Source organism: Grammomys surdaster, unplaced genomic scaffold (assembly GCF_004785775.1).
Source record: "Grammomys surdaster isolate TR1022 unplaced genomic scaffold, NIH_TR_1.0 373, whole genome shotgun sequence".
Taxonomy (NCBI): Eukaryota; Metazoa; Chordata; class Mammalia; order Rodentia; family Muridae; genus Grammomys; species Grammomys surdaster.
The window spans coordinates 3185252-3194818 of NW_021604792.1; positions in this window are offsets into that span (position 1 = coordinate 3185252).

Genomic DNA, 9567 nt, shown 5'->3' on the forward strand with positions numbered 1-9567 from the left:
TTACTTTACCCGTGCAATTTTATATTTTCTTTCGTATTTAGGCCTAAATATTTGAAAAATAATTTTGAAAGTTTTTCTTCTAACTCATCTGTTGTTTAGAGGCTTTTTGTTTAACAACAGAGGAAATTTAAAGTTAAATATCTGTGATTAATTTAATATGATTACCTTTAACAGTTTATTTTATATGATTCCTGGTTCTTTAAGTTTGTGTTTGTGCGTTTTATTATCTGACACACATCTTCAAAATATTCTACGTGGCAATATTCAGAAATATAGTGGTCTCTGATGTTAAGTTATCTTAAATAGCGATTAGACGAAATTGATATTGTTTTCTTTTTTGTTTGTTTGTTTGTTTTTTGTTTTTCGAGACGGGGTTTCTCTGTGTAGCCCTGGCTGTCCTGGAACTCACTCAGTAGACCAGGCTGGCCTCGAACTCAGAAATCTGCCTGCCTCTGCCTCCCAAGTGCTGGGATTACAGGCGTGCGCCACCACCGCCCGGCCTCAATTGATATTGTTATTTATTGAATTATTTACCTACTATTATTCTTCCTACTGGATAAGTACCTTACAGATAACAGAATGCTGAAGTCATTTATAGCAAGACATTTTCTTCCAGTTTTACCTCATGCATTTTGAAGCTTTCTTGGTAGGTCCATGCACATGAAGAATTTGCTCTTTTCAGATCTGAACCCTTCAGCGCATTTTAACACTCCTTTTATTTTATGTTCTTCTAGTTAATACTTTTTAGTTTAAATGCAGTGGGTTTAACTATTACAGTTTATATGCTCATGTTGTGTATACACTCAAACATGAATTCTTTATATGAGAAAGACAAAGCAATATTTGTTCACCTGAGTCTGTCCTCTGTAACTTAGCGTAATGATCTTCACTTACATCCAGTTCCCTGCAAATGGTGTCATTCTTCCTTGTGACAAAACAAACTCTTCCTCTGTGTGTTTGTGTGTGTGTGTGTGTGTGTGTACACACTCGTGTGAGAGAGAGAAAGAGAGAGAGAGAGAGAGAGAGAGAGAGAGAGAGAGAGAGAGAGAATGTGTCTGTATGTGCACATGCATGTGAGTGTATATGGCTAGTCTTATCCGTCCATCCTCAGAATGACATATAAGCAGGTACAAAACCTTGGCAATTATGAATTCTGCTGCTATGAATATAGATGTGTAAATATCTTTGGTATGCTTACATTAAATTGAATATATAACCACATGGAGTATAGCTGGGTCACTTGTTGGTTGGTTCTACTTTCTGAGAAATTTGGAGGAATTTCCAGTAATTTCCATCGTATCTGGAGACATTTGCATTCCCAACAGCACTGTATAAAGGTTCTGTATTTCTGTACACCTATGCCAACATTTGTTTTTGTTTCTTTATTTGATGACAGCTATTCTGACTGGAATGAGATAGATTCTTATTCCAATTTTAATTTGCATCTCAAAGACAGTTATTAAGCATGTTGAACTTTATTCATCTATTTATATTTCTTCTTTCAAGACCTGTCAACTCATTTATTGATTGGATGATTTTTTTAATCTTCTTAACCCCTGAAGATTTCCTATATTCTGAAGTCTGCCTTTTCTAAAAAGAATATTACTTCTTTTTTGTTACGTCAGAATTATGTTCCTTTTTCCTCATCTTATTTTGACTTCTTACACTTAAAATATAGACAATGTGCAGAGGATCTTAACTACATCAGCTCTGTCTCCTCTGTACATTAGATGGACTATTAAGAGATTTCACTTTTTCATTTCTCATTTCAAAGTAATGATCTCATTAGACAGGTCTCTACTACAGACCTCTTGCTGTTTATCACATTCACTTATTTTTTCTTCTTACAGTTCTGTCTTCTGCTTTCTCTAGTCTTTTTCTTTTAAATTTTTTATTGGTTGTTTTATTTACATTTCATATGTTGTCCCCTTACCCCATCCCCCACCCACCCAGGAACCGCCATCCCCTCACCCCTCCTCCTTCTTCTCTGTGGATGTAACTCCTATTTACCCCCCACTCCCACCTCCCCACCCTCAAAATTCCCACCCCCTGGGGCGTCCAGCCTTCATGAGGTCAAGGATCTCTTCTTCCACCTATGCCCAGCAGGGCCGTCCACTCTTACATATTCAGCTAAAGCCCTGGATCCCTCCCAAAGTGCTCCCAGGCTGGTGGTTTAGACCCTGGGAGCTGTGGTTGGTTGGTATTGTTGCTCTCCTCATGGTGTGGCAAATCCTTTCAGCTCCTTCAGTCTTCACTCTAACTCCTCCATTGAGAACCCCATTATCAGTTCAATGGCTAGTTGTGAGCATCTGCCTCTGCATATGTCAGTCTCTTGAAGACCTCTGAGGAGACATCCATATCAGGCTCTTATCAGCATGCACTTCCTGACTTCCACATCAGCATCTCTAGTCTTACTTGGGCATTCTGTGATTTCATTTTTTTTCCTCTACCTTAGACAGCATGTGTACTTCTTTTTCTCATTGGCAGTATTGTCTCTTGACCTTGTGGTACTATTTGCAATTAATCTGAGTCCACTCTCAGACAGTGTGGTGCTAATTCATGTATATTGTGGATTTCTTTATGCAGAACATGCAATCTTTCTTTCTCTAGTCAGGACTGTAGATCTGTCACTACGCATTCTCAGAGCTACAATTGCCCACACAAAATTCCTGGTCTAACTATTGGGGATTAGCTATTTGATTTTGGGATTTGATGGCTACAGAACCATTATTGTTTTGAGTAACACAACTGTAAAATGCTATTCCTTCTTTATAAAACTCCACCATTTCACATGTTCCCAAACATCTTAGCTGTGTCATTGTCGTCTCTGAAGAAACTTCTAATTATGTACGTTTCAAAGCCAGTCTACTAGAGGTAGATTCTATTACTTTTTTCTTTGTCATGATGACATTGTGATTATTTCTCTGAGAAAGGTTTTATATATCCTTCCCCTTAGAAAAACAATTTCACTGTCTACAATGTTTTAAATAGTTGTGTGTGTGTGTGATGACATTTTACTGTCTGGGATTTAAATTTTAATTCTGATCTGAAAATCTATATATTAATAAGGTGCTGTTACCAGCCACTCTGACGGTAGTAGACCTCATACATTGCTTCAGGGGTCTTTGATATATTTTAGCACGAATAGAGCAACACATTATCTAAGGCTCATCTTTTCAAATCTGTCTTCAGTGCTGCTGTCAGAATGACTGATCAAGACTAACATTTAACATGACTTACTTTTTCTCCAATCTCTATAAGATTGAGGAACAAAATAGAGAGCAAGCACCCTAACATGAAATACAAAGACCCATACTCTCAGTCTCTAAGCTCCACCTACTAAGGTTGAGGTTTTTTTTTTCTCTCACATACTCAAAGCTTTTACTTCCAGAATATTCAATTAATCACACCTATTAGATGAGGTTCTTGGGGTTCAAGAAAATATAAATAAAATATGGATAACAAGTAAAAGTGTAAGTTTAAGAAGTGGAAATCTATTGGGAGATGACAATTCTGAATTCTGAAAGATGGTCTCTAACCAGCACTACTGTTAGGCACTACCATTTTCAAATCTGATTAAGGTTCAATTTGCAGAATAGGAAGAAAGAATTTTATCTCCCAACATGAACAACTATGAGGCTGGAGAGTAGACAGCACAAAGTTTCTTAAATTTTAGAAGTTTTCACAACCCCCTTTGCCTGTGAAATTTTCAAGTGACCCTGAGTGTGTAGATATATGAAATAGATATGTAAATCAAACAGTTGCATATATTAAATTATTCAAAACTTTATTTTAAAATAATTCTTTGGTATACATATAATTTTAAATTTTATTATTGATTAAATTTAAAAAATTTATAATAATGAGATGGCTAGCCTTGTTTATTTTTACAGGAGGAATTGAATTTTGGCAGAATACACTGCAAGGCATAGAGTGTCTTCAACCTTTTTACAAGGGTGATCAATACTTAGACTGTAGAATCACTGCTGCTGAGAGCACACTTGGCATAAATGTTCAGTACAAAATGGCAGACAGATGTTTAGGGCCATTTCAGAAATTGTTGAAAATTGTGTTCTAATTTCAAGCCAAAATTCGTTTAGTGTTTCTTTTATAAAACTCAAGTCAGCAACTCAAACAGCTGTTTTTGAAATCAAGGATTCTAACACAACACAATACAAAGACAGGCTAATTCAATACTTCCTGACAAATTTCTAAATTGGTTGTGGGTGTGTGACATTCTTAGAGAGAGAAAGAGAATTGCTATTCATTCCATACCACTGCCAGTTCTTGATGTGAGCGAGCTTCTTATGTTAGCAATTGCAAGAGATGATAATGTGTGTCTCACGATACTTGGAAAAGAACTAAAAATCAAAGTACATGTGCATGAAAGATCTCAGTGACATCTTCATTTGGGATGGTCCAAACCAGGAGCCTATATAAATACTTACCAACAACATATGTGAATGGATACATAGACTGAAGTTTACCAAGCAACAGAATACCAGTCAATAACAAGAGTGGAAGAAAATGTGGATATATACAAATCAACCATGCAGAGTCAAGGAAGTCAGATAAGATAAGATGTTCACAGAACTTTTATTTACCCATAAACCCTATTACTAATTAATCTATAGTGAGAACAGTTATCTGCAAATACAGGTTAAAGAGAAGGAAGTGTGAATATGAAGAATTCCAAGAGGTTACAGAGAACTTGAGCAGTAGCAAATATCTTCTTACACATAGTGAGATTTTTCACAAATTTTTCCAGGTACGTACTTGAAAATGTTTTCAATACAGTAGATGCTAATTATACATCACTACAACTGATTAAAGTAGTAACCCCTGAGAATCACAGCTGATTCTTTTATGCCTGTACATAAGCCTAAATTGATCCTCCACATTTCCTCGAACCTAGAGAGACAAAACCCTGGCCATGCCGCTAATGCTCATTCACAACGAGCCTTAGCACCAAGAGAAAAGAGAAATGAGGGAAATCATACACAGTACAAGCATCTGTCTGTCAATCCTGAAGCTCAGTCGCAGCAAAAATGACTGTCAGAACTCAAGTGTTGTATGCAATAAGCTTGTGCACAAAATATTGTCAGAATCGAGCCCACTGGGTTTTAACCTACAACAGTTGACAATATCTAGAAAGAGACTTTAAAATCTCTCCCTTACTATTCACAGACTCATTTTCTTAAATTTTGGCATAATTCTACCCCCACAAGCCCAGAATATTCTTCCCATGATTCTCATTCTTGTCATCCAAGGATAGACACAAAAATCTCTTCTTATAATGTGTCACCATTGGATCAGAGTCCAGTACAGTTCAATACTTTTTTCCCAATGGCACTTTCTCAACTCTTCTCTGCACCTGACTTTGGGTTTCTAGATCTGTTCCCATCTGCTGCCAGAGGAAGCTTCTCTGATGGTGACTGACTAAGGCTCTGATCTATGCATATATAATATAATTAGGAATCATTCTATTGATATATTTTTGTATACCAGTGGTCTTTGATTTTACTCTCGGTCACTGGGCTACCTTGTCTCTGGTTCTTAGTTATCCAAGGAAAGTATGCTATGGGTTCCTTACCATGGAGTAGGGATTAAGTCAAATCAGACATTGGCAGGCTACTCCCACAAGTTCTGTGCCACCATCATCTAGCATATTTTATATGAAGAACAGATAATACAGCAAAGGTTTTGTGGTAGTGTTGATACAAATATTTCTTTTTCAGTAGCCTGCAGACAACCTTCCCACACCAAAGAGACTATATTCTAGTCACTAGAACATAGAGATGAGGGCTCTATCCTATCACAAGGACACTTGCTCAACTGTGTTCATTGTGGCTTTATTTCATAATAGCCAGAATCTGGAAACACATCTGGATGTCCCTCAACAGAAGAACAACACCAAAAAAAAGTGACACATTTAAACAATGGAGCACTACTCAGCTTTTAGGGGACAAAATGAAAAAAAAAAGACATCATGAAATTTGTAGACAAATGGATAAAACTTTAAAAAAAATCATTCTTGGTGAGAGCCAGAAAGAAAAATAAGGTATACATTCATTTATAAGGGGATATTAGTCATTAAGTAAATGATAACCAAGCTACAGTCCACAGATCCAGAGAAGCTATGGTTACATAATGAGGAAGGGTCTAGGTGGGATGCATGGATTTCCATGGAAAGGGAAAACGGATTTTATGAGTGGACTAAAAGTGGGTGGTGACAGGAACAGGAAGAATCCAAACATGAGGAAATGGAGTGGATGGAGAGAGTGCTGTGAGAGATAGTTAGAACTGGGGGACATCGAGGGAGGGATGTAAAACCTAGTGAAGTGGAAACTTCCTAGAATCTGTGAATATGATCCTAATGAGTACTCCTAATAATAGAGGCATAAATTCTCAACTGGCCATTTCAAGTAACCAGACAAGACTTCCAGTGGAGGTTATGGGTGACATTCAATTGAGTTGTTGACTAAAGGGGTCTCATGGAAATCCCCAAATAATGTAGGCGGGTGCTAAGAAAAAAGTTGCTCTCTGAAAACAGACAACAGGGACTCCACTGTTTAGGACAACATCCCCATAACTCATTGAACATGGAGAAGGTGAGCTGCTGAAATTCCTTTTCTTTATACATATATTATTCTTCATCTTCTGCTTCTCCACAGAATATTCACCCACTTTTCTACTTTCTCAACATGCCAAGCACCATGTGGACTTGGAAGAAAGTAGACAATCAAGTTTATTCATTTTTTATGTCATAAAATCACCAGCTGGCAACTACTCTTGGGTTCCTGATAGGTAACTACATAATCTCGATACCTCCTTTATCTGCTGTGTATTAATAAATCGTGTTAACATGGACTAAAATCCATTAAGTATCTGAACCACCCTAAATTAATGTCATTACAGGTATGAACACCCCAATACCGTGAGCAAAATGTATCCAGGACTCGACCTCACACCTTCGTCACGTTAGCAAAGCGTGACAAAAATCAATCAATACAGTAATCAGGGTTTCCATTCTTACTGCCCTGTGAGGCAGAGCTTCTGGGTATAATAGAAAACAGCTGTTAGTCATTTAAGTGTAAAGAACAAATGTGGTCTGCAGACATGGCCAGTGGTTAAGAGTTTATGATAATCTTGCAGAGGACCTGTGTTTGGTCCTTCCAGCATGCATGCCCAGTGGCTTGCAATGGGCCTTAACTCCAGTTCAAGCTTATCAGACTCACTCTTTTAGTTTGCATGGGCTCCTGCACACACGCACACACACACACACACACACGTGTGTGTGTGTATATATATAGAATATAAAATACACTATTGTGAGGAAGTTGGATAAATAAGAGAATGGTCTAGAAGTGTAGAATGAGGCTCTGAAAATGACAGGACTAAGTTGTATCTCAGCAGATTAAACAGTGACTGTTATCACATGGCTCAATCCAATGAGGACATGACTGCCCATGACCAGGGGCAGTGATGGTGAATGCTGAAGCTTGATATTCTGCCACTCTTATCAGAAATGTCTACTCAATTGCCTGAATGGTTTTGCTTCTGGATTGAACTCTTGGCAAGACTAATTGTTTATTAGAATTCAAGGAGCACATCTTTTCTGCCATCATGTTTTGAAGCAAACCTGCCCTCTGCCTTCCCCTCCTGGGGACCTCATTTTTCAAAATCTAGTTTCAAAGGTCCTCGGGTCTTGTCTGTCCTAATCAGTGTGGGTAACTACATCTTTCTTGTCCCATCTTTTCATCCGGACTCATTCGATTGTAGAATTTTAGTCTATCTTATTATACTTAATTACTTGAATCATTGTCTTTCCTATCAAAACAGCCAATGTTATCATCATTGTGGAACCAATGCGGAAGCAAACATGGTAATCCATTTATGGGACATTGTCCGAGCTAAGTGTTGACAAGTCATTGGTGGAAGGAGTTACAATACTAAAGGTCATGACCTCTTTCTTTTCCACATCTGCACTGAGGACTCTGGGTGTGCTTCGTACAGAATCTTCACAGTTTGTGTTTATATGAGTAAGTAGATTTGACTTTGGATTAGGGAGACGATTTCAAAAGTACTATATGAAGCAAACCCAGCAGAGTTGTTCCTTTTGACCAGCTGAGTGGGCGAGAGACAACACCCTCTCACCACACACCTCATCTCCACTGTGTTCAAAGATCATTGACCCTGGGGGAAAAAGCTATTAAAATATAAATGTTATAAGATACATGCTCAGTGTGTTTAGAGTAATATACAGTGCTTGAAAAAAAAAAGGAGTCTTCAAAGTCTTAGATATTTACAGGGATCAGAAAGACGAGTAGCCAATTCCACAAAAAAAAAAAAAAGCTAAGTTTAAAGGGGCTACTCAGCTGCTGAGAGCATTGACTGCTCTGTCAGAGGACTAGGGTTCAGTCCCCAGTATCCATGCAGTGGCTCATAACCATTGGCGACTCCGAACCCAAGGAATCCAGCAGCCTCTTCTGACCCCTAAGGCCACTTCACACACGTATGCACACACAATTTATTTAAGCCAAACTCCCACACACAAAATAATAAAATAATGTTTAAAACTTAAAACAGAAAGAGCATGACGTAATCAAAAGACTGTCAGAGTTGAAATTCACATATCCCGTGATTCTGTCCAGACCAAGTCAACCCAGTCAACAGATGTCAAATGACAGGAAGTAAAATAGAAACTTCACCTAGCTTCCAGAAATTTAACATGATAATTCAAGGTGAAATTGATAAACCCTGTTTCCAAGACTGATAAGACATAAAATACACTAAGAAATGGAAAACGGGAAAAAGGCATCGTATTTAATTACTGTATTTAACTAGTAGGCTGATGGGTAAATACAGAAAAATATGAAGATGAGATTTTAAACAACTGCAGACACCGGCTTTGTCATTCTAGGGGGCTAACCTTGGAAAGCAGTGGTGTGACTAGCAGTTCCTGCTATTCAGTTCTCACTTCTGTCTGTCCTTCCTGTACTCAGCATGCAATTTATAAGTCCTCTCGGGGCTTCTACAACTGTTTGTTACCATGTATGAGCACCTTCCATACAACTGCTACCATGTATGATCACCTTCCATACAACTGTTACCATGTATGAGCACCTTCCATAGAACTGTTACCATGTATGATCACCTTCCATACAACTGCTACCATGTATGATCACCTTCCATACAACTGCTACCATGTATGATCACCTTCCATAGAACTGTTACCATGTATGATCACCTTCCATACAACTGTTACCATGTATGAGCACCTTCCATACAACTGTTACCATGTATGATCACCTTCCATAGAACTGTTACCATGTATGAGCACCTTCCATACAACTGTTACCATGTATGAGCACCTGCCACTAGAGAATATTTTTCATGATCCTGTGTAAATAATTATATAAAATGTGTATATCAAATACTTACTGATAATAAATCATAGATAAATTTATTTAAAGTAAGTCATTGATATACACGTAATATACCATTTATTAGAGTTGAAAGCCTATTTGTACACAAGTGAGACAGAACAATAATAACTGAGAGAAA